We start from the raw sequence: 26779 nt of genomic DNA, 5'->3' as shown, positions 1-26779 counted from the left end.
GTCCTGCTCGTCTTGTCCCTTATTTTCATTAAAAAAAATCTCCGTTAGAGATGGTCTTCTCTCTCGCACACTTTGTTTGTCTTTACGCTATTACATTGTAAGTCACATAGTCAAAGTACGGTACGGGGCAATGACCAGAACAGGACAATATTTTTCTAAACTACCGTCTACTGATACGATATCACCAAATGCAAGGCCAGATATCATTAATCCGTGGAGGGCAATGCACTTTTTCATTTTCCTTTTGTAACTATAACTGGATTACTTAATATATTTTCAGGGTCCTGTACGCGAAGAGAAATCAACTGCTGTCTGTCTGTGTGTATGTCTCAAGATTAATAAATAATTCGCAGAAAATTAAAAAAAAATATGTTGTAAATAAATAAATGATGTCTATTTTTGATTTGTTTAGTAAACATTGCTAATGAAAACTTTTTTGAATTTCAATTTTAGAACTCTTTGGTAACCTGATATATAGATACTATTGTATTCATTTGTCATTTGTTTTTGTGAATTGGCGATAAATCTAAAACTCTTGTTGCCCGTGAAAATATACCTAACGCGAAAAAATTTTCGGTCAATGATTTATTATGATTTTCGTTGTGGGTTTACTCAACAACAAAGCTATGATAGGCTGCGATTAGCATTTCTTAATGAAGCCCCATCTCATGCCACTATTTCCAATTATTGGTTTAACGAGTTTAACGTAGCAATCTCAATGATCATCCGCGTGAGGGAGGTCCTTTAACAGCGACTACTGAAGATAACATCAGTGCTGTGCGACGCATTATAGAGGAAGATAAGAGAGTGACCTATCAGCAAATACGGGCAAGCCTAGGCATTGGTATGAGTCAAGTTCAAAAAATATTACACGAACATTTAGGCGTCAAGAAGTTTTGTACCAGATGGATTCCCCATACTTTAACCGACGACCAGAAACACCTTCACATGGACTGGTGTCGCCAAATGTTAGATAAGTTCAACGGAGGTGACTCTAATGCTGTATTTGACATCGTCACAGGTGATGAAAGCTGTATATATTGATACGAACCCGTAACTAAAAGACAATCAGCTCAGTGGGTGTTTCCTTTCGAGGATCGGCCAACTAAGGTAAAGAAAGGAAGAACTCAAGGAAAAAAGATGATTGCCTCATTCTTTGGTCAGAAAGGTCATTTCGCGACAGTTGTGAGATGGAAGGACAGTTACTGCAGACTGGTATGTCAATCGCTGTTTGCCTGTTGTCTTAGAAAAAATCGACAGCAGCGCCCTCGAAGCAGGATCCTCCTTCACCACGACAATGCTTCAGCTCACTCCGCAAAACGGACTGTTGAATATTTGACTGTGGCAGGTGTCGAGATAATGAGTCATCCGCCATACAGTCGTGACCTGGTGCCCTGCGACTTTTATTTATTCCCAAGAACTAAAGATAAAATTATAGGTATTCGCTTAACAAGCCCTGAAGATGCGGTGAAAGCGCACGAAAACGCCTTGGAAGAGACCCCTAAGGAAGAATGGGCCGACTGTTTTTCTCAGTGGTTTCATCAAATGCGACGATGTGTAGAGAGGAATGGAGATAACTTTGAAAAACAATAAAAGTATTGGCAACTTTCTACATTAAGCCGTTTTTCATTTTCTAGACATTTTCAGTGTTACCTAGGTATTTCGGAAATATTGTAGCATGTGCTATTCATCTTGTTATAAGACCTTTGTAACTTAGCATCATTTCAACATCTCAGCAACAGCAGCAACGTCATCCTGAAGATCGGACTCCTCTATGACTAAGATTTCCACTGGGATGATAAAATTACTTAATATGTAACAAAAACTAACAATACTGACAAAATATAAGATAAGCAATCTGGATACATAATATATTATATAATACAGGACTGATCATCGTGGAAATCTTTGGGGGAGGCCTTTCTCCAGCAGTGGACGTCTTCCGGCTGATGATGATGATAAGATAAGCGAAATCGTTAGTAACCTACCATATCTAATAACTCTCGTGTATCATTACCAAAGAGAAATAAGTCTATAAGTGAATGCAGTTTAGTTGTTACTGCAACTATATCTGCGCTCGTCACCTTGAGACATAAGATGTTAAGTCTCATTTGCTCAGTAATTTCACTAGCTACGGCGACCTTCAGACCGAAACGCAGTAATGCTTACACATAACTGGTCCACGGCAGAACTAGGCGCCTTCGTGGTACCCATAATCTAGCCGGCATCCTGTGCAAAGGAGCCTCCCACTGAGTTCAAACACTGACTCGAGTTGCTTTCTTTAGGAAGCCTTTTCTGAATTGTTAGTGTTTGGAACTGAGAGATCGGTATGTACGTTTACGTGCAACGTTCGGAACGCTCCGTAAGAGATGTGGAGGAGACCACACAATGAAGCGACGTCTGTATGAAACGCCAAGTGACCTAGGATTTATTTTTTGAATAGTTATTATTTTTATGGAAGAGGAGGACATTAGAGCTTTTTTTATGAAATAGGAGGACAAACGAGCGTACGAGTCACCTGGTGTTAAGTGATCACCGCCACCCACATTGTCGTGCAACACTAGAGGAACAGGAGCGTTGCCGGCCTTTAAGGAAGGTGTACGCGCTTTTGTTGATGCCATGTCGTATCGTCGGAAACACCGCACAAGGAAGCTCATTCCACAGCTTTGTAGTACGTGGAAGAAAGCTCCTTGAAAACCGTACTATGGAGGACCGCCACACATCCAGATGGGCTTACGGGTCATCTGATGCTAAGTGATCACCTCCACTAACATTCTCCTGCAAGAATCACAGGAGCGTTACGGGCCTTTTAGAAAAGTGTTTATTTTTTTAAATATATTTTTCGTATCGAAACATCAAGAAGACGTAAGAAGAACACGCAAGAAACACTACATAAGGAAGCAATGCCATAGTTCCTGTTGATCACCAGACATCCCAGATGGTGGGGATGATGTCCTAGTTTATGGCGTGTCGCTGGATGTCGTTCTTCATTTTCCTATTTTTTTATTCATTCCGTCCATAAGTCATTCGTACAATGACTTAAGACTTAGGTAAATGGAATAATAGTAACAGGAAATAATAATACATCGAATCCTATAATTTCGTAATAAACTGTTAAACCACAAAGTTTGGCAAACAAGGATAATTATAAGGAAACAATATCACAGTAATTGTCCAAATTTCGAAACAGTCCGGAGCCGATTGCTGATAACAATATATGTAGGTACCAACGGTTATTCGTGAGAAAAATAAAACATTTTTGAAGTTTAAAGTTAGTTTCAATTATTAGCAAAGCTTAACAGAACCTGTGGCACGTCAATGTCACACATTGTTCGAGACTGGCTCGAGCGCAGCCGAGACCAATCCTTAATCTATGCTTATAATATAACATCCCCTGAATATGATAAACGATTTATTTTCTTGTGTAATTTGTATCTAATTCAAATTGAAACATAATGCATATACCATAGACACCTCAAATATATTTCGCGTTTATTTTTTTTATAAATAAAACTCGTCATATTAACACACTCTTGCACAAATTATCTTGCCCCAAACTATGCATATATTGTACTATGGGTACCTACAAGACAACGATATATTTTGTTTATGAAAATAGGGGACGAGACGAACAGGACGTTCAGCTGATGGTAATTGATACGCCCTACCCATTACAATGCAGTGCAACTCAGGATTCTTGAATAACTCAAAAATTCTGAGCGGCACTACAATTGCGCTCATCACCTTCAGACATAACATGTTAAGTCTCATTTGCCCAGTAATTTCACTAGTTACGGCGCCCTTCAGACCTAAACACAGTAATGCTTACACATTACTACTTCACGGCAGAAATAGGCGCCGTTGTAGTACCCATAATCTAGCCGGCTTCCTGTGCAAAGGAGCCTCCCACTGGTAATACAATATACTTAGTAAAACATGTATACTTGACTCGGAAACAAACATTCATAAAAATAATAAATAATCAATTCAAAATCAAACGCGCGAGAATCGAACCTGCAACCTCAAACACTAAACAATACTATCAAACGGTGTACCATTCCACTTCTAAATAATAAAATTATTATTACACGTATGTCCGTATGTATGTACCTCTCATATTACCCATAGAAGTCATAACATTCACTTTGCAAGCAATAATTACTTTCGGCGCTTTAGCCACCTGCATCAACAGATCATTGTACCCTAATAAACAAGGATAGATTATATATTATAATCAAAGGCAAGAGCGGGACAGACATACCGTACCATGACCTTACTCAAATTGTGCACAATTCGCAGGTCAGTGACACGATGCTGATAAGATAATAAAATTTGGTTGAACACTCTCTTTGTTTGAAGATAAATTATATTAAAATATTACCGTTGCTTATTCATCGTACGAAGATAATGTGATGAATGTACGTACTAACTCTGTGTTCTGTTTTCAAACCGGTCGAGATTAAAAAAGCAAAATTGAATTCCATTTTCGAATGCACATCGAAAGTAAAAGCGGACGCACACATGCACAACATACGAACACAAGCCTGACCTTTCCCAACTTAAATGGACGCCGCCCGAATACTTGGGTTCAATGACATTGCACTGAGGCCGAGTGCAATGCATTTGGCAGGACTCGTTGTGAAAAAAAAGAAGATTACTTTCGCTGAATGAAAATGAAGCCGAAATTCGCACGTCCGTTTAAAATTCGAATGTCATTTGATTGTATTGTATCATTTGTAACTGTAATAAGGCCAATAATTTAACTAAATAAATACCTACTAAATTAACCAATTGTAAATTAGTCGAGAAAAAAATTATAGTAATGATTTTTTGGTAATTAAATAGAACATAATATTAAATTTTTAAAATGAGAATTATCTCGTAAATTCGAATTTTTACAGCATAAAGTTTGTGATGGTGTCATTTGAATTTGGAATGCGATGTTGCATTTAGAACTGAGCTGTCACATCGTCCTTTGTTTCGAGTGGGCAGCTTTAAAATGCAATGCAGCAGTGTTTATTTTTTTATTCGCAACTTAAAACGACAATAGTAAAATAAATATGAGTTTTAGATTTGAATTTGGAAAGTGTTTGTTTTGCTTATAAAAATGTCTGCACAAAAATAAAGCTTAAATATTACTTGTGCTTTATTTACTTGAGAGACGGACGAAATATCTCTGTAGAAATGCTTGTATGCATTGTTTTAGTAGACCTAAATTATGAAAAAGATATGAAATTAATAGACGAACCTGAAATTGATAATTTTTCATAGTTTAAGAAGATGATACCTACAATACAATTAACAAATGACAGTTTACATAGTTCTTGCATCTTTCCTACAATTATTTGTATGTTTAAATTAAACTTTTTCAGTTTAATATACAAGCATAATATTATATTCATGTCAGTTTTGTACTACCTAGATATGTTTTTTATAATTTCCATTTTAATGGTTCCAGGTTTGGTTAAATTATGCCTTAAATATTAGTTAACCTATTATGGTAGGGGACTGATTTATGTTAAATAGTTAAAAATATTGATTATTGATACCTATTTCATCAAACTAATAAAAATATTAACATCAATTACTATCGAACGGTAATGCCTGTTTTAAATGTTTAACACACAAATAATAATATTCATAATGTTAATACATGATCCAAATCCATATCTCTTAATAAGCAAACTACCTAATATCTGTCTAGTAACGATTTTTCTCAACTGGTATATGACCTACTTTAGGTGTATATTATAAGGTAAGCACCTAACTTATAACTAACATTAGTCATAATAATATGAAGACAAAGGAGTTTTTATATGAGTTAAAGGACGGTTGTCTATGCTATGCCCACAGCCCTAATAAAACTTCCTTGTAACGTAATTGATATAAAATTACGTACGAACCATGCGGCCAGTATATTGACGTAGCATCGTCTGAACTTGAGTTAAGCCTCTGTGAATGTCATCTAGTCTCTGTAGTACTCAGTGTAAATGCAGCTGTGTGCAAGTGTGCACGATCTATGCACTGCGCAATAGAAAAACAAACAGGTCGAAAGCAATTAGATGAAGTTCGAAATTTGAAAACTGACACGTGACGTTGACATTTTCGGAATCTGAAATTCCCGCGCGCGGGAAAGAGACAGACGCAATTCGGTTATGGTGCCTAGCGAAATTAAATAATGAAAAGTGGCAGTATTTTTGTTGTGTTTACGCGTGTTGCTAGTTCGTTTTGTTGTATTGAAGTTCATGTGGTGTTGCCAGCGCCATCTACGTCCTTACATACGGTAAATAGTTGTAATTCAAGGAGCGCTTAAACAGTAGTGGTGTGTAATAAATGATTAATTGTGCGAGTTGAAAAGTTTTTGGATCGCCAGTACTGTAAGTAGCGCGGGAATCTTTATACATAACCTAGGACAATCTTCAGTTGCGCATGAACTGTTTAATGTGCCACCACGCACGCATTTACAAAATTATCCAAATTATTTACTCGATTTATAAAACTTTTAACTTTCGCGCGTGACAGTTTATATACCTCGTCATAACATTTGCTCAATATTGTGATCATAGACATAGTGCCTTATTTACATACTTTTTTGTGATGCCATAGAGCATGGTGCAAAAGAATCCAAAGAGGTTTTATATATCCGAAAAGACTAAAACCTTTGTTGTATGCCTATGGACTACAGCATATAATTTACAAGGTAAGTGATTTAAATTACGTTTTAATTTATGCCGTTGAGAACGCCAATCTTATTGAATCGAGTGAAGTTCGCCTGAGCATTCATAGTTTGCGCGTGCGAATACCTCGATGGCTTTAACGAGCGATTCTCAACCTTATGAGCTGTAGTTTTTTATTATTTCTGTAGGCAGAGTTGTGTGAACCCTTTTTCGGGTTGACGCACTATGATATTATTTTTGTACTACATTGCGAAGTTTTACTCAGCGCAAGTTTGTTGTACAATTCGATAAGTTTTGTGTGTTTCACTTATTGTTTCGTCATGGAAATTTATTAAGCATGTTTGAGTTGTAGTTCTCATGATTAGATGTTAAATAGGTTTAAGATTACTTCAGGCTTATTCAATACATTCTGTTTTAACTGACCTGAGAATCAATTTAGATAATCTTTGACTTAGCTATTGATTTGGTTGTGGTGTGGCCTACTTCTTTACTTAGGTGATGACTGGTGATGACTGCGTAGTTTAGTGTGAGTGCCACCAGTGGGAGGCTTCTTAGCACCGAACGCCTATTTCTGCCGTTAAGCAGTTCTGTGTAAACATTACTGTGTTTCGGTCTGAAGGGCTAGCCGTAGCTAGTGAAATTACTGGGCAAATAAGTCATAACATCTTTTGTCTCAAGGTGACGAGCGCAATTATTGTAGTGCCTTGAGAATTTTTGGGTTTTTCAAGAATTCTGAGCGGCACTGCATTGTAATGGGCAGGGCGTATCAATTACCATCAGCTGAACGACTCGTATCGTCCCTTATTTACATAAAAAAAAGATACATGAGAGATTCCTTGTTATCACCAGATGACTGGAGCAGTGTGATATGTTTCTTGTGATACGTTACTATTTAGATCCGAACAGTTTGTTATTTGTAAGTGATACCCTCACTTCTGGGATTAAATATACAAATGTAATATATACAAAATATGGACAATGCGGGACTCGAAACGTCCGAGCGCTCTTACCAACTGAGCCAACCTTTCGAGTGACGCAACGATCGTAAATCTTGATAAGTACCTGTTCAACTTTCAGGTTGTGGCTCCATCTACAGGATCTACTTTACAGTTGATTAGAGTCACTTGGTAAGAGCGTTCGGATGGCGCGGGTTCGAGTCCCGCACTGTTCACAAATCTTTGGCACAAATTATGTTTGTATATTCAGATCTTGCTGACCACTTTGAAGGGCATATAGCCCGCTTAACGTCAGATGGATCATCTGCTCGTTGTGTCACGTACTTATAATTAGAATATATTAGTATAAGACCAGTCTAAAATGGAGTCCCATAGTATGAATTTGAGTATTTCTCGTACTATGTAATGTTAATTTTACAAAAATACATGATTATAGTAAGAAAAACTATTTGAATGTAAGATATTGTCAGATCTAAAAGATTTTACATATATAAAATCGGAATCAGTCGCTTTTTACAGTCTAATTGTAAAACCCAAATCCCTGTCTACCACTGCCACCTAGCCAGCATTTATTTACTGGAAGAAGTAGTGAGAATCTCATTTCAGATAGGGTAAAAAAAGTTCAATTTCACTTATAAGATGTACCTACACAGCACTAATGTTGGACAATAGGTACTTCAGCTACAGATACGAGTATTTCAGTGACGCGAACTCACGAGATTTCACCCAACCAAAAAAATTAGACTATTTATATCTATATTTATATATTTTAAGTGAAATCTTCTTTAGCGGCGTTGAGCACTTTTATTGGGATGGGTATAAAATATTAAGCTCTTCGAGCCCAAAAATCTGATAAAAGTTAAATACAACCTTTTATACAATTTTTTTTATAAATTTTTAAACTGCAATTACTTTAGAATGAATAAACCGATTTTTTCACGCAGTTTTCAGTCGATCAGTAAAGCTGTTTAAAAACTATTCCAAAAAAAACACATGTAAAATTTTTTTTTGAGTTGTGTTGAGATTTCTCAAAATCTACCGGTCCGAATTTTATTCTAAATCTAAGTTTTGTTAAGCCCTTTCGAATGGCGCCAATTGCGAAGAAATCGGTCGATCCGTTCAAGAGTTATAAGAGGCTTACACACATACATACATACATACATACGGACACCATCGCGGGAATAGTCAGGGAATGTTCCTAGGACCTTAAAACGTCGAGATCTGATGAAAACTCGATTTTCTAAAAACGTAAAACCAACAACTTCCCGATTTTTGAAAATTTACGAGGGGGACAAACAGGTTAACCAAATAATATAACAATATTATTTTAAAAAAATAAAAAGGCAACGGTATATTAACTTTCAGCCAAGTATCATAGCGTTTCACAATCGCAACGGAATGATTAAAGAAATGCGAACTTTTAAAAAGATTTAGACATATTTTAACATGTTTACTAAATTTTTTTGCGATATGAAATTGAATAACGATAAATACTGTCCCATGACACCACAGATCGAGCCACAGACAATATCGACCAAACATGAAAGTACACTATATTTAGGCGGGATTCAGACACGTTATTGATTTTGTTAAAATATGACATGCAATGGCCAGTGTTGTTACAGCCCGATACTTTGTCAAATTTTCCCTGAGTAATATTTCCTAACAATTGACGACGCGTTGCTATTTTCCCATTGTTTTTTTTTATGAAAATAAGGGAGGAGATGAGCCGGATGTTCAGCTGATGGTAATTGATACGCCCTGCCCATTACAATGCAGTGCCGCTCAGGATTCTTGAAAGACACAAAAATTCTGAGCAGCACTACAACTGCGCTCGTCACCTTGAGACTTAATAATTAAGACTCATTTGCCCAGTAATTTTACTAGCTACGGCGCCCTTCAGACCGAAACACAGTGATGCTTACACATTGCTGCTTCACGGTAGAAATAGGTGCCGTTGTGGTACCCATAATGTGGCCGGCATCCTGTGCAAAAGAGCCTCCCACTGGTTTTACGGATTTGTGATTTTTTAGTGAAATTACTGGGTAAATGAGACTTTATCATTATATGTCTCAAATTTTGGGTTTTTCAAAAATCCTGAGCGGCACTGTATTGTAATGGGCAGGGCATAATAATGGGCATCAGCTGAACGTCTCTTATTGTCATAAAAAATCTGTGTGCTTTATTACTTTGACATTTTATTGTATCGGTATTTGTAATAGTGAGAGGCTTCTTAGATGAGGATGCCAGCCACTGGCGGTACCACATAGGTGCCTTTTTCTTTCGTGAGGTACTAATGTGTAAGCGTTATTGTGTTTCTATTTTAATTGCGCCGTAACTAGTGAAACCACTGGGCTAATGAGTCATCACATCTTATGTCTCAAAGTGATGAGCGGAATTGCAATGCCATTCAGAAGATTTGGTTTATGAAACCTGAGCGACACTGCCCTGCGTATCAACAGAAGGTCTCGTCCGTACTTACAATAATTGCGAAATGCTGGAAATCTTTGATGAAAATCAGTCTTAACAGGCCTTGCTAAGGCTACTCTAGACTAGGTGAGAGTATCATCCAGCCACCACAAGTAGCGCTCATTCACGAGCATGACGCATGGACCAGCCATCGCCTCCCTCGACCATATTTTAGGGAAGGGAATGACCCGCTCCACGTCGCCGCCACAAGCAGTGGCATTAAGCAAGCATGACGATTCCTGTCACGAGAACTCTACCAAATAATAAAAGATATTGCTCATCTACACATAGCAATATTCACTTAAATGCCTTTACTTACAATTTGACCATTTTGTTTAAATTTACATTAATAAGAATATCATATTATGCTTAAAACATACCCAAGTAATAAATTAATAGTCTTAGTTATTGGATACCTTGGTGTGGTCTTTCCCGAGATAAAATGAAATTTTGGTTTCGGGTCGAATTGATTGTTATGAACCGGTGCCGAGTCTTGCTGAAAGAAATGTTTTTGGTTTTAGAACATGGTGTCGTTAAGAGGCTCACCTTAAGCCTCTACCTATCTTTCTATGCCGATGTTTTTTGACACCTGACACCTTTTTCCCAGAAATATGGCTTTGTCGTTCCTTGTTAGCTATCATCATTCACCATTTCAGCTGGGAGACGTACACTGCTGCACAAAGGCCTCCCCCAAAGATCGTCCAAACCAAATCGATCGTCCCTCATCCAAACTATTCCGACGATCTTCACAGATCACTACGGCTACCTGTACGTGGTCGCCATTCGAGGACTTTACTGTCCCATCGCCCATCTGTCCGTCAAGCTATGTGCTCTGCCCATTGCCATTTCAGTTTCGCTAACATCTGGGCTATGCCGATCACTATGGTTCTCCTGCGGATCTCCTCATTTCTGATTTGATCAGCATAGCCCTCTCCATTGCCCTCTGTGCGACTATGAGCTTCCTCATAGGAGCATAGTTAGCGACCACGTTTGCGTTCCATATGTCATCACTGGCAACACACACTGGTTGAAAACCTTTGGCTTCAGACACTGTGGTATTTGGGACAAGAAGATCTTACAGAGGTTCCCGAACGCTGCCCATCCGAGGTGAATTTCTTGATAGCTAACCCCCCACAATAACATCACTGAAGTCAGATAATCCCACGTTGTTGATTTATTAGAATTAGAGATATTATGAATCAGCGATGATCGGTTGAATGCAATCCTGATTTAATTATGATTTGTTTGTTAATTATCATTACGAACTCAACTCGTTTTAGCAATCCGGACTAATCTTCGTGATTTTTGGTTTGCTGTTATATTAATGGAAATTACAAATTTTAAATAAATTATATAAAAAAAATTGAGAGGTTTCTATTAAGCTTTGAGCATAAACTTTGTCGACTTGTTAAATAAAATGTAGTTAAATAGTGTCATCATCATATTTTTTTTTTACTGTAACCTCCCGATATACTTACATACAATAAACTAAAAAGAATGACCAACAAATCGTGCAAGAAAGAACATATCTATCGGAGATACATCAAGATAGTAAAGGTAAGCGTATTTTTTGTTGCTGTAACCGAATTTAATTGACAAGTCGTAAGCATTTTGATTATTAAACCACCACCCATTAATTAATCAAAATTGGTCCCATATTATCGGGCTGTCAGGTAAACTACGTCGGGAGCTAGAAGATTTGTATGGATGTTACCACCCCGTAAATTTTTTAACTATCGCTTAAAATTGCCAGGTCGTCTCTAACAGAATTTAAGTCATTTTAATATATGTAGTAATTAAACTTATCATTCTTTAGATCAAACACACGGTTATTTTAAAATTACCAATTTTGAGCAATGCACGCACACTACCACAAAGTGACATACAAATCGCGAGTGTAAGACGTAGCTTGTCACGCACACTAAAGTAATAAACCTGCCCTGATTTTATGGGTTTTTAACAGCAAGCGGCTCTAAACGTATAAATTATTTAAATCACCATTACTGAAATGTTATATGAGAAAAAACTATCTTCTAAATTATCCCATGAAAATATTAAATCATTAACACATTAAATTGACTTGGGCTCGAAAATTCACAATTTTTATTGCCACCTATTTAACATTTTAGATATTACGTTACCAATCCGTAGTAAAAACTCAAAACCAATCATATTAACGTACTTTTAATTATTCTGCGCAACTTGATTTTGACTTGGTAATGAACAACAAATGGTGTATAAAAGGTGTAAAGGCTTATAATCTGTTGTCAAAAGCCTTCGACATACGTGTATGTAAGGCAACATATATCTATAGACACGTGACTTTTTTCGTCAGTTGAGTACTAAATATTGATTATTATAGCGTTTGTATCACGATTATGACAACATAAATATATGACTCAGATCTCTTTCTAGGTTACAAGTATTCTAGTTCATAAAGTATAAGAGTCAGTGAACTTTTAACTCAACTCAATAATGTATAATCTTTTTCACATTCAAATAAAATATATTAAAGATTAACCCCCTTGTTCATAATGGTCCGCTAACTTTAAACAGCCGCTTAGGTGTGTTTTTTGTCATTCTGATTTAGGTCAATAGAAGAAGACAGAGTGAGAATTAGCACTGCTTTAAGTTAGCAGACTTGTGAATAAGGGGGTAAAATGCCTGCATTTTTACGGTTCGACCATACCAATCTGAATAACATATTTCGTAACAATAAATGTTAAGGTTAATCTTTATCTATCTAGTCTGTTGGACGATTAAAAAACTATATAGAGTATTACAACAAAATTAAAGTAAAAATGGCGATTAATAAATTTAATTTCACTGTAATCATCAATACGGAAGAAGAAAAAGAATTTTTAATAAACACATTCCATAAAGATATGTATATTTAATAATAAATACTGATAATTAGAGACCGGATTATAATATGCAAATGCATATTGCATATTATGCTTTTGCATATTTAGTACCTTTTCAGCAAATAATTATGCATATTTACGCTCGATCTCGCTCATCATTCGATGCTTTTCATAGTAAGCCCAAACATTGCACTCAAATTTAAATTCTGTCCAGTAACCTCGGTAGTCGTAGGACGCTCCTTTTCCGCTTACAAAAATTTACAAAGCGATCGTAGACACAATTTGTCTACAGAACATTTAGAACAGTACTTAGTAGTACATATTTTTAAAGGTAAATCTTAAATTTCATTGATACCTGAGTAGGTATTTGTATTCAATTTGAATTCAAGCGCTCGAAACATAAAAGCCGCCCCCTTTACGATAATGAAACTCTCCTATACGGTCAAACCGCGTCTTTGCGGTGACAACTTAATATTGATTTTTATTTTGGCGTTGTAAGTGCTTCCTGTAAAGAGCTGAATGGATTTAATTATATAATTACATCTTTTGACGTAAACGGTAAGGAAATTCAAGTATTTGCATTGATGACATGTATGGTAATCAAATTCATTTTTGGTTGTTTTTGTTTCCTTATAAATTAAGTAACCAACTTTAAACAAAATAGGGAAGTCTTGTATCAATAATAGGTCTAATCTGCTTCAAGGAAACTGGGCGAAATCTCTATAGCGAGGAAATACTTCAAGCCAGCCAACATTCTAGCGCTCTACATGCGCAGGTACGGCCAAATAATATGACGTATTGTTGTCATTTTTTGTCAGGTGCACCCGGAATATCAGTTCAAACCATTTGACCGCATGCAACGCAAAGCTGTTCGAGCTATCTGGAATCCAGTAGGCTCCATCGCTTGGCATTACGTAGAGATGTCGCTTCACTGTGAGTGTTACTTCGCTTGTATTCGCAGGACGAAACGATTATATAGGTTTCTTCAAAATAGCGCGTAAACCTTTGTGAAAAGTTTGCGCTCCTTTGTCTACCTCTTCCATGAATTTACGATATTTATTTAGTCATCACGTAGACGTCTGGCATTCCACAACCACGCGTTTTGTTACAAATTTCTTGCCTCGCACAGCCACTTTGTGGAATCAATTACCGGCTGTGGTCTTCCCGAATAGATACGACTTAGGACCTTCAAGAAAAAAACATACTCCCACCCTAGAGGCCGGCAACGCATTTCTTGACACACCTGTTGTTGCGGATGTCCATGGGCGGTTGCCTCACCTCTCCCCATCCTGTGAGCCTCTTGCCCGTCTGCCCCCTCTTATATAAAAAAAAGTCAGAGTTTATTATTATTACTATTACTTATAATAATATGATAAAAATTAATCGTCTTCCTCGTTTTTTAAAAGCAAACTGTTGCAAATCTACATTGGCTGCGATATTTACCTGTAGCTAAGACATTATCTAAATTACTAAAAATAAAACAGTAGCCACTCAGTCATAATTTTTAAAACCGTTGACACCTAGTTTTTTTATGGCAAATGAAAATATATGAGTATATCTAAGTATAGATTGTAATGAAAGTTATAACAAAACAAAATACTATTTTTCTCTCTCTGCAAATGCCTTAAACTGCAGGAATCCTATATTAATAACATATACGTTATGAGTATCGATCGTATTTTGATAATATTGCCACAAAATAGTTTTGAAGTTAAGTTAAGTCTGCAACCTTGCTCACCAGACTGAGGTTTAAACAGAAAAACTCTTAGTAAAATATTCAACACAGTGCCCCCGAAGTGGGGTAGCATAAAGTTGAAAATATCTCATCATTTCGGCAGTGTTATTACGTGGAACAAGTACCGGTGCTTACAATTCGGCTCTTTTTGGCTGCACACCGTTTAGACCGAAGCCATCTGTGAAATTGCACTATCCGTAATTATCCTGAAACTTTCCACGTCTATTCTACACAGTTATATCGTTGTAAAGATTCAAGTTGTATAGTCTGCTGTTTCGACACATTACTTTTGTATTCGGACTGATTTTTGAAATACAATTTGATGTGGGTTTCTCTATTAATATTACTTAACCATTGTATTAGGAAGAAATATATTTTTATAGACAAGTAGGGCAAAAACAAAGGTCTCTTGATGGGAAGTGATCATCGCGACCTACTCTCTCCAAATACTACTTGGACTTTCCGGGTCGATACGACATGGGTAACATCAAAAAAGTTGACTCCTCTGTTGATTCCTCTGATGTTGCAAGGGTGGGCGGCGGTGATCACTTAAACCCAGGTGACCGGCACACCCGTTTGTCCACCTTTTCCATAAAAAACACTACACCTAAGGATTCACTGGACTTAGGTTGGTGTATGTGCTCTTTCTGAAAGCTAAGTTAAGGAAAGGTGTATTGTTTCGTCCTATTACTATAGTTTTAAATTTTAAAGACGTCTTCTTATTTTTAAAGGTTCCATACAGAAATAGTAACCAATGGGAACTTACGAGGGCGGCACTGAAAATCAAGGAAGTGACACAACATTACGATTTAAAAATGTAATTATTGATTTTCGAAGTATTCTCCGCGAAATGTGACACATTTTTCCATACGATGGAACCAATCATTGAAGTACCTAACCATTCCATTCGGCAGTTGGGGTCTCCAAAATGGCCGTTTTGTAGGCGTCCACAGTTTCTACAGGTGATGAAAATCTCTGATCGCGCAATTTTTTCTTTATTTAAGGGGAAAGTATAGAAATCATTAGGGCTTAGGTCGGGGATGTACGGCGGATGGTCTAATATATGTTTTCTTGCTCTAAAAACTCTTTTGTTCTGTGCGCGGTGTGAGAACTCGCATTGTCGTGATGGAGGATGATGCGGCGGTTGCAGTTCTCTTTACGGAGTTCAAAAACGACCTGTGGCAAACAAATGCTAGCATGCCATTCTGCATTAACCGTTCTTTGTCCCTCAAGAGGAATAGTCGCAACCTGGCCGGTTTTGGAGACAAACGTGGCCACCATTTTTTTTCTAACACTCCGTGAACGAACAATTTTTGTTGGCTTTAACTCATTTTCGAATACCCAAACTCGTGACTGGTTTTTTCTTTCATTTGAGGATCCTGCGTGGAATCTTTCGAAAGTTCTGACGCACCAAGTAATGCGAAACGCTTTATGCTCTTCACAGAGCAAATGCGGTATCCATTGGGAAAACAACTTTTTTACACCTAATTATTCATGCAAGATTATTTGTATTTGACTCATGCCAATGTCTAAAGTTGCCTGAATTTCGCGGTATGTCACATGTCGATCTTCCTCAATCAGCTTACGCACAGCATCAACGTTTTCTTTGGTGACTGCAGTTTTTGGAAGGGGATCATCACTGAGCTTGACACGTCCACGTTGAAATTCAGCAAACCAGCGATAAATTGTGGTTTTGGATGGGGCTTCATCACCAAATGTAGAAATCATCCGGTCAACACACTGTTTTTATGTTAAACCACTTCGAAAGTCATAATAAATCATCACTCTAGAATTTTCTCGAGTCAATTCCATTTTCCTAACGACTAAACAAGTTTGACAAGACCTTGTGACAAGACCGAAAATCTTTTTTTAAATAATACCATTTATGTATTCGATTTTTAAAACCAAGGAGTTTTCAATTAAAAAGATTTTAATATGACAGGAACAGTGGACATATTCCATTCCCGATACTTTTGGTGCAGCCTATGTATTACTACAACTCCGTTGTCCCTGTGTCCTGCTGTCTGTCAGTGAATCAACAATAGCTAGACAACTAAAATTTTAATAATATGTAACAATTAGTTATGTTTCGACAGTGATAACCTGGGATTAATAACACAAATAAAACTGAAAACATAATTTTATGGACCGCATCGTCCATAAAATTATGTTTTCAGTTTTATTAAGGACTCGAACCCGTGACCTCTCGCGCTCCCTGCGAGCGTTCTTTCCAACTGAGCCGAGTTCGAGTGACGTAGTGTTGATAAAATCTCGTATGCTTTATTCAACTCTCAGGTTGTAGCTTCATCTACAGGATCTATTTTACAGTTGATAACCTGCTCAACCCCAATATTTGCATATTATTAAACCGTCTTGGGACGTCCTTCTTGCAAATCTATACAATTTGTTATTTTTTTAAAGTACACTTTAAGCATGCAAGATTTTATCAACGACACTTAACTCGAAGGTTGTCGCGGGTTTGAGTCCCGCATCGTTCATAAATTTTTGTTTCCAGTTTTATTTGTGTAATATGTATCATTACTGCAGGTATGACATTAAAAAAATCACCTACAAAAGTATTATCTTGAGCGATGGTTTAGAACACATCCTGTGCTATTCCAACTTGCATTTGGTCGGTTTATTTATAGCCATTGTTTTATTTGCAGGATACTATTCACAGAAAACTAAGAATGTTAGGGTCCCTATATGATACGTTGCATCATCATCTTTTTTTTCCTTTTTTTTTAATACTTTACAATTTTAATACTTAATTCAAAGGCAAACAATCACCTAGCACAAAGTCATAATATAATAAGAATAATATAATAATATAATATTGACACACTTGTCACACAAATTAAATAAACATACATAAATTCATATAAACATGCATAAATACATTTAAACATCCATGCCTCGGAAACAAACATCAGGGATTCGAACCCGGGACCTCTAGCTTTGTAGGTAGGATCGCTAACCACTCGGCTATACAGGTCGTCTATAATACAATGAGAGACCACATTATAGAGATTTAAAAAAAAACACTAACTTCAAGACCTCTGTAAAATCTTTACCATCTCTTAAGCTACACAAATGGTGCCGTGACAAAATTCAATATCCGCTTTTTGTTTAAAAACCCACACAAATATGTCGCAAGCTCAAAATATCGCGATAACGTTATGACGTGCAGCTAAATTACTTTTCCCCGAATTGAAATAGAAATTACTGTTCACCGACGAAAAATTGTAAAGCGGAATTTTTTGGGAAATTTCAAATGCCGACAAGAGATTTGATCTCTACCATAAACTTAGATAGTTTATACGTCTAGATAGATGCTCTTGCTGCTGGAGAACCGGCCAGGCAACAAAACAGGCCAGGTTTATTACTTTAGTGTGTCTGACAAGTTACGTCTTACACTCGTGATACGTATGACACTAATTTGTGTTAGTGTGCTCGCATTGCTCAAAATAGAGATCAACTGTCAACCTCAAATCGACGTTTTCACAGCTGTCACAGTCTACCTAGACATATTAATGATCTAAGACCCTGAGTGGGACTTGTTTGCGGATGAATGGACGGGAATATTGTCAGAATGCCTGAAGTACTGTGAGCGACATGAGTGAATAAAAAAATTTCTTTAATTAATGTAATTGGTGTAAACCGTATTAATTAAATAAAAAAAAAACAAGGACCATTAATTTTATTACATTAAATTTCTGTAGGTACTGTCGTACAAAATATTATATTATAAAAAATATTAGAAATGATAACTTCTTAGGTGCGTTGAGCACTTTAACTTGTGGGTGGGTCTCTTGTAATAAACTTTATTATAATTTTAATTTGTATTGTAAATATTATGAATGTAAAAAATTAAAAAGTTTTCTTCACAAACCGTTTTCTTAATTAACTGTCGGCTAATTGAAATTCACCATTTTGTTTTTTATTATTTTTCAAGTTATCACCAGGTACCTTCCAATTAAACCATAATTTCCTGTAAATATACTTTGTGTAGGTATCTCGGAAACAGCTTGGAATTTGTAGCCAAAAAAACGAAAAGCTTACAAATAGAAGGAAATAAACATTTTGACTGTTGCATCTCAATATACCTATTCTTGAAAATTTCTGTGTGTGAAAAGTTCTGTATGTACACAAGCACATTAAGTAATTTAATAGAAACGGCGACAACTGTAATGTTAATGAGAGGAACATACATAAACTTTTCTTTTTTGGGCGATGCATAAGTACCTATGCTTTCACAACATGATCCCAGAAAATTTACAAAACAAATGTGTTACATATTTAAAAGAATTGTTAAAAAACGTTTGTGTGGTAAATGTTATTACAAAATAAATGATTTTCTTAACGATACCACAAACTGGGAAGGGATATTACATTGTAACCACATTTTTATGAAAAAAGGGCCCGCTGAGTTCCTTGCGTCCGTTCTTCTCAAGTCTGAGGCACACTATTTTGAATGCGTGATAGTTTTTGACTTATATTAAGCGATTTTAAATGCTATGTTAATTAAAAATATTTGAATTTAAAACCCCTAATAGGAAATTTATTGAAGTAGGCGTTCCTTTGCGGAAATCCATAATTATACAAATGATTTAAGTTTTCTTTAGTGTTAATTCCGCCAATATTTGTTTTTAAACAATTCGACACGTGTTCGCCTCTACAGGAGGCATCCGCAGGACGTGTTGCCTCGCCAAAATCTGGCACGAGACAAAGGGCAAACAAAAATTAAAAAAGGCCGATATTTACATTTACAAATAACAACCGTATGAAATTTCGTACCTACCTACCTTTCGTACCAAAAATAGCGCATACACGTTCCTTAAAGGCGGGCAACGCTCCTGTTCCTCTGGTGTTGCAAGATTTGGAAGACGGTGATCACTGAACACCAGGTGACCCGTACGCTCGTTTTTCCTCCTTTTTCCATAAAAAAAAACCTACGTGCTAATTTTAAAATGATGAACGTTTTGCTAATCATTTATTAATGTTCACTTTCGTCATTTAAAAAAGCTTTGTATAAAATAGAAACTCTGTATAATTTTTTAGCCCAGCTGCTTAGGCTCTACGTTCACTCACAGTCAGTCAGTACAACTAATTATGAGTAAATTATCACGTAAAACGAATATTTCCTATAATAATAATTAAGCCCATAGGTAATAATTTTTACATCACACAATTCCAAGTACTACCTATGTAATTTAAAACGAGAAATGTCATCATCCGCCCGCCATCATGGCCGCCATTTTTTGTCTATGGTCTAACGGCCACATAGAACCTGTTTCTTTGCGTTTCATACTTAACCTTGTCATTAGGCGCGGCTAGTCAATTTTAAAATTCGAACACATACGATCTAACTGAATTTGTGTTGATCGCTAAAATAGACTTTAATTCATTGGTATAATGTTGATATTTCATTATAACGGTTGCAGATAAATTACTTTTCTCGTCGCGTTGGATATTTCGAAGCGGCATTCCCCTGTCAGAGATAGAAACTGCTTCACGAAAGTTCTTTTTGCATTACAGCGATTATATTACTGTAATTAAACAACAGTTACTGTAGATACTTATTATTATTGAGGTAATAATGTAACCTGCATCGTTAAAATCGACAAATTACATAATTCCCTCTACGTTAGTGCAACGGACATGACTTTGACAATAGAATTTTCATTTCTTTTGCCTTGTGTCCTTACCACCAGGATAATTTAAAAAATATCTGTACACTTTTGATGCTGTTTTTAATACTAGATACAAAAATATAATATATATATATATTTTTCTTCCTTTTATAGCGTATTTTTAAAACATTAATATTTAATCATTAATTAAAACGCGGTCATTCTGAACTCTTTTATGAGAAAAATTTTACGAGCTGGCAAGATGTTTGCACTTTTTTATGAGATAATTCACCTGTTATTGCTGATGATTACAATGCAGTGTCGCTCAGGCTTCTTGATTCAACCTAAATTTCTCAGCAGCATCGCAATAGCACTCGTCACTTTGAAAAGAGATGTCTCATAAGCCCAATAATTTCCATAAACTTAGTATACTAATAGAAGAACCCTGTGTGAAAGTGATATAACTATCCCTACATAAAAACCTAGGTGCGAGAAAGAGACGGAATCGATGAAGACTATGAAACCGTTTTGAAACAATTTAGTGTCCATTAGTCTCCTGTCAAATTGGACCGCGTTTTAATTTTAGTGTTTTTAACGTTATTGTTTTGTGTTTTAAAGTATATTAATTTAAAAAATATATCATATTGTTACATAATATAGCAACAATCCAACTAAAAAACATTTCACAAGTAAATTGTAATTGTAAGTGTTTCTTCAATACTATTTTCGTGATGTTTATTTCCTACAAAAATATTATGCAATAAAATACTAAATATTACATTTAATATAGGCAGATTATTATTTTCTTAAGATTTTAATCATTTAAGATAATAAAATATTGTATACGTGAATATGACGCCGTTTGTCAATATTTGTCATAGGGATTGACCAAAAAATACTGCACACTACTTTTTTTTATGAAAATAAGGGACAAGACGAGCAGGACGTACAGCTGATGGTAATGGATACGCCCTGCCCATTACAATGCAGTGCCGCTCAGGATTCTTGAAAAACCCCAAATATTCTGAGTGGCAATAGAACTGCGCTCGTCACCTTGAGACATAAGATGTTAGGTCTCATTTGCCCAGTCAGCCCTTCAGACCGAAACACAGTAATGCTAACACATTACTGCTTCACGGCAGAAATAGACGCCGTTGTGGTACCCATAATCTAGCCGGCATCCTGTGCAAAGGAGCCTCCCACTGGTAACTCACTTCACTAACTCACTAACACATCTGTAAAACTATCACACATGAACATTTAAAATTTAGTCTCGCCGTAATGAGGAGAGTTTTTGTCTATTACGCTAGTATGTTAAGTTTATGTCATTAGCTACGGTGCCCTTCAAATGCTTGCACTTACACTACATATTAATAATATAACTGGTGCCACTGTTTTATATATTTATTTATTTATTAGGAAGCCAACGTGCATACAACTATCTTAACCTATAGATACATTTCAAAATTATTTTATAATGTTGTATACTCCACTTACAGGCTAACTCGACATGCTTAATAGTATTATATATATTCTTTGTTAAACTAAAACTTTTGAAAACAATTTTTGAAAAAATTTAACAAATTAAAGCCACAAACAAAAGGCTGATACAAAAATAACTATGTTCTTACTTAATAACCAAGAAATCTAAAGAATAAAACAATAACTACGAACATTGACTAACCATCTTGCAGTACTTTCATAATTTCTTTGACTTCTATTTTAAAACATGCGGTAGAGTGCTGAAAAATATCTATACATACATACATACATAAAATCACGCCTCTTTCCCGCAGGGGTAGGCAGAGACCACTTCTTTCCACTTGCTACGATCCTTACATACTTCTTTCGCTTCGTCCACTTTCATTATTCCTTTCATACATGCTCTCCGGTTTAGGGTACTCTTGACCTGGCCTTTTTTCAAGACGTCCCTGATTTGATCTTGAAACGTCCGCCTAGGTCTACCCCTTCCAATACTTTCATTCACACTGGCCTTATACACTTTCTTCGCCAAACGTTCTTCATTCATTCTCTCGACATGTCCAAACCATCTCAGCATACTCAAAATATCTATACCAGCTCTTTTAACCAAGTTGTTGTAGGTGACAACTATTCAACACAAGGGGGCGGATCTGCCTAGATTCGATCTAGTTAATCTAGGCCTGAACGTTAGTTTTTTGATAACATGTGACCTTGCATCACTGTTATCCTATTAGCCGTGATCATGAGATATCCAGAAATACAAGAAGTATCCCACTAGTCCAAAACTCCTCACACGGTTTTGATTATTAATAAAATTATGAATATTTTATTAATTAACGTAACTTATTGTTGACCTTACAGTACTCGTCCAAGGTTAACTCCTTTTTTTATGGAATAAGAGAACAAACGAGCGTACGGGTCACCTGTTGTTAAGTGATCACCGCCGCCCACAATCTCTTGAAACACGAGAGGAATCACAGGAGCGTTACCGGCCTTTGAGGAAGGTGTACGCGCTTTATTTGAAGGTACCCATGTCGTATCTTCCCGGAAACACCGCACATGGAAGCTCATTACACAGCTCTGTAGTACATGGAAGTAGTAGGGATTCGCCGGTTCTGGCTCACAGTAGTGGGGATTCGCCGGTTCTGCCTCCCCGGTTCTGGCTCACTTCTTCGTGTTGCCTACTAAAAAAAAAAAAAAAGAAGTTTGGTGTCAAACTGGGGGTTTTGATGTATTTCCGAGCGATTGCGCTGATCCGTTTTTCGATATCTCTTATAGTTACAAAGTTAGCTTTTTAAGTTAAACAGATCCATACTCATTACTAATCAGTGGTAATTAACCTAATGATTGGTGAGCGACTCAATGTCGATTCTTTGAAAGTGATAGATGTAATTAGTAAATTACCTCTCACATTCGTTACTACGATTAAAACGACAGTTTTGTGCTGTGTTTATTATTAAGTTAACAGATGATATAAATAAAGTATATAATAAAACATCGTTGCAGATTGTATCATTTTAAAAATATTTGATGAAATCATTCAAACTCTTCTTATTAAACTTAAAGTATAGATACATTAAACAGTACTCGCAACACATGCTGCGGTAAATAAATTCTTTACTCTTGTAGTATTGTGGATATACATTCTGCAATTGCTTTGTAAAAACCTCAGCTTGAATCCCTGACTTGGACGATCATATGAATTGAAGTATTGTCCAATAACCTGCTCACCAATATGTATTGCAACCTAGTGAGAGCCTGGCTTATTTTCACTATCTACATTGTTGACAATATAACAGGGCGTTACAACGTATATCGACAATCGGTTTGCTGCGTAAACATTATTTTGAATACTTAGATCAAATTTCTTCAAATTTCATTGTATTCATATTACCGTCGAATAATGTATTTAAAAGTTATTGGATTACAACTTACAATAAAACAAAACATCATTTTAAGTACATATTTAATTTCAATATTATAAGGCAATATAGTAGTAAGTTTAACTAAAACTATTACACACCTTTACAAACGATCAAACATAAACAAAACTGCGGTAATCTACTGAAATATTATGATTTTTATCAATTTTATTGTACAACTTGAGTTAAGTGATAAAGCTCTTTGTCATTTTCTTAATGTAACAAATTTTGAGATAAATAAAATACACTTTAGTTTCTGTGATTATTTCCTTTCGCGAATATATCAACAATTCGACCATCAGATTTCCTCATCGAGTCATTAATTATTTTTAGTATTAGTTTAAGATTTTTCTTTCGCCAAACATATTATAGAGATCAGGTAGTTATATCTTGAAACTAATTGACATGGTTGAGATTGTATAAAGGTTGCAATTCATCAAAGCATCAGGTGATTTAGATACAATTTGTGTCACTGACATCATTCAAAAATATTATAAAATTATTTACGAAAACTGATTTTCCACACCCACACACAGTGCACCCTCTACTACAAAAAGGTTTCATATAATATAATGAGACAATTTATTGTTAAACTACCATTTATTGATTATATTTAAATAGAACTATTTATAAGTAAAACAATATACAGTACCTACATCATAACTTACTCCACAAGTTATATATCTAAATAAAAGATGTATCTACTCTCATTCTTTTCAAAAAAAAAAATCAAACTTAAAACTTATATAACATTTATTTTATTTTATGATGACTCCAAGCTAAGGTATCAATATAATTTGCTTAATATACCGTTTGGTATGACAAAGTAGATTTATTTATTCGTTGAGTGAAAATATTATGCTTTATTGACTTAAGTCTATGCATTGAACAATATTCATTGTTATTATTGAAATAGGCATTATTCATTTTCATATACTTACTTAGTAACACTTATAAAATTTGGAGTTGCAATTTCCCGCAACATCTTACGCATATATTTAGATCTAAGTCCTAGGAATTCATTAAATATGTTAACTTTGTTCCATCTTTAAAATAGCCTAACTTCTTATTATTGAGTTTTAGATAACAAAACATTTGTTCGGCATTGTCAGATGTTTCGAAACGCAAATGTGAATCAGGTTTTATAACTCTTTAAAAATTTATATATTAAAGTATAAGTATCAGTGTACAATAATTTTAATATATTTTGAAACTTATTTAACATATAGTTATAGTAAAAGTCATCGTATTAGAGTTTTAGAAATATTCAATATACCTGCAATATACCAAATAAATATGTTTATTGAGGAACAATTTAGTCTTTTGTAATTGAACTGCAACCAATTTTCATTTTAAAATAGATAAACTATGGAATTCTATCTTGGCAATGAAATCATACAGTGCAATTTTACATTTACTCTTTTTTCAATATTTTCCGTTGCTATTTATATATTTGAGGTATTCATTAATTTATAAAAATCTTTTTGAAATCAGATGTAGGTAGCTTGTTTATGCATGTTTGTATTTAAATCTATGTAATTTTGTAGCCATGCGCTTTGTTTGAATTTTAAAATAATATGATTTTTTTATAATGAGACGATTTATTGTTAAACTACCATTTATTGATTATATTTAAATATAAAAAAATATAAATAAAACAATATACAGTACATACATCATATCTTATTCCACAAGTTATATATCTAATCTATTCTTTTCAAAAAAAAATTCAACCTTAAAACTTATATAATATTTATCTTATTTTATGAGGACTCCAAGCTAAGGTATCAATATAATTTGCTTAATATACCGTTTGGTATGACAAAGTAGATTTATTTATTCGTTGAGTGAAAATATTATGCTTTATTGACTTAAATCTATGCATTGAACAATATTCATTCATATTTTCAAATAGGCATATCTTATAATTTTCCATTTTCATATACTTACTTAGTAACACTTTTATTAAATTTGAATGCGTATTTTCCCACAACATCTAATACATACGTTTAGATCTAAGTCCTAGGAATTCATTAAATATGTTAACTTTGTTTTCATCTTTATAATTATCGTATCGTACTTCTTTTTATTGACTTTTGGGTAGCAAAAAATTTTTTTCTGCAGTCAGAGGTTTTGAAACGCAAATGTAAATCAGGTTTTATATCTGTGTAATTTTTTTTATATTAAACTATCAGTATCAGTGTATAATAATTTTAATTTATTTCGAAACTTATTTAACTAGTGAAAGTCATGGCATTAGAGTTTTAGAAATTTTCAATATATAAAATCCCAACTAAATATGTTTATTGAAGAACAATTTAGTTTTTCGTAATAGAACTGCAACCAAATTTTCATTTTAAAAAAGATAAACTATGGAATTCTATCTTGGCAATTAAAATCATACAGTGCAATTTTACATTTACTCTTTTTTCCAATATTTTCCATTGTTCTTTATACATTGAGTTATTTATTAATTTATAAAAATCTTTTCGAAATCAGATGTAGGTAGCTTGTTAATGCATGTTTATATTTAAATCTATGTAATATTTTAACCATGAGCTTTGTTTGAATTTTAAAATTCTATGAATATTTTGTTTTTTCTGTGTGTGTGTGAGTGTGTGTGTGTGAGTGTGTGTGTGTGTGTGTGTGTGTGTGTGTGTGAGACATTGCTTTAAATTTCTGAAGTAAATAAAATATGTATTTTTATTACGAAGGTTTGGAACAAATTTTATGCTTTTCATCCGGAACATCAAAATTTGTACGGACATCTACCCATTCAAAACCTTCTGTAGGAAGGAATGGAGATACAGCCTATCCATAACGGTTATTAGCATCAAAATAAGTTATAAACGACGTTTTTCTTTGTCCTGTTCTTATTTGCCAGAAATATTCACAAATAAGGTCATTACAAATTTAAGAGTAGGCATATGTTTCGTCTTGAGAGACATGCAAATATTTCAGTGGTTTCGTTTTATAATATTGTAATATTATTTGTTTAAATTCGCTTTTTCATAACGATTCCTACATTGAGATATACAGTC

At 35.0% G+C, this 26779-nt stretch overlaps 1 protein-coding gene across 1 annotated transcript in view; it reads left to right on the top strand.

Moving 5' to 3' along the window:
* Positions 1-6001: 6001 nt before the first annotated feature.
* Positions 6002-26779, top strand: part of LOC126979707 (mushroom body large-type Kenyon cell-specific protein 1) — a 260963-nt gene continuing 240185 nt past the window's right edge. Inside the window, exon 1 of the mRNA XM_050829175.1 lies at positions 6002-6700. The gene's annotated coding sequence lies outside the window, so the exon portion shown is untranslated. The remainder of the gene's footprint in view (positions 6701-26779) is intronic.

This window comes from Leptidea sinapis, chromosome 4 (genome assembly GCF_905404315.1).
Source record: "Leptidea sinapis chromosome 4, ilLepSina1.1, whole genome shotgun sequence".
NCBI lineage: Eukaryota > Metazoa > Arthropoda > Insecta > Lepidoptera > Pieridae > Leptidea > Leptidea sinapis.
The sequence above is the reverse complement of the archived record's forward strand: the minus strand, read 5'-3'. Positions and strand labels throughout refer to the sequence as shown.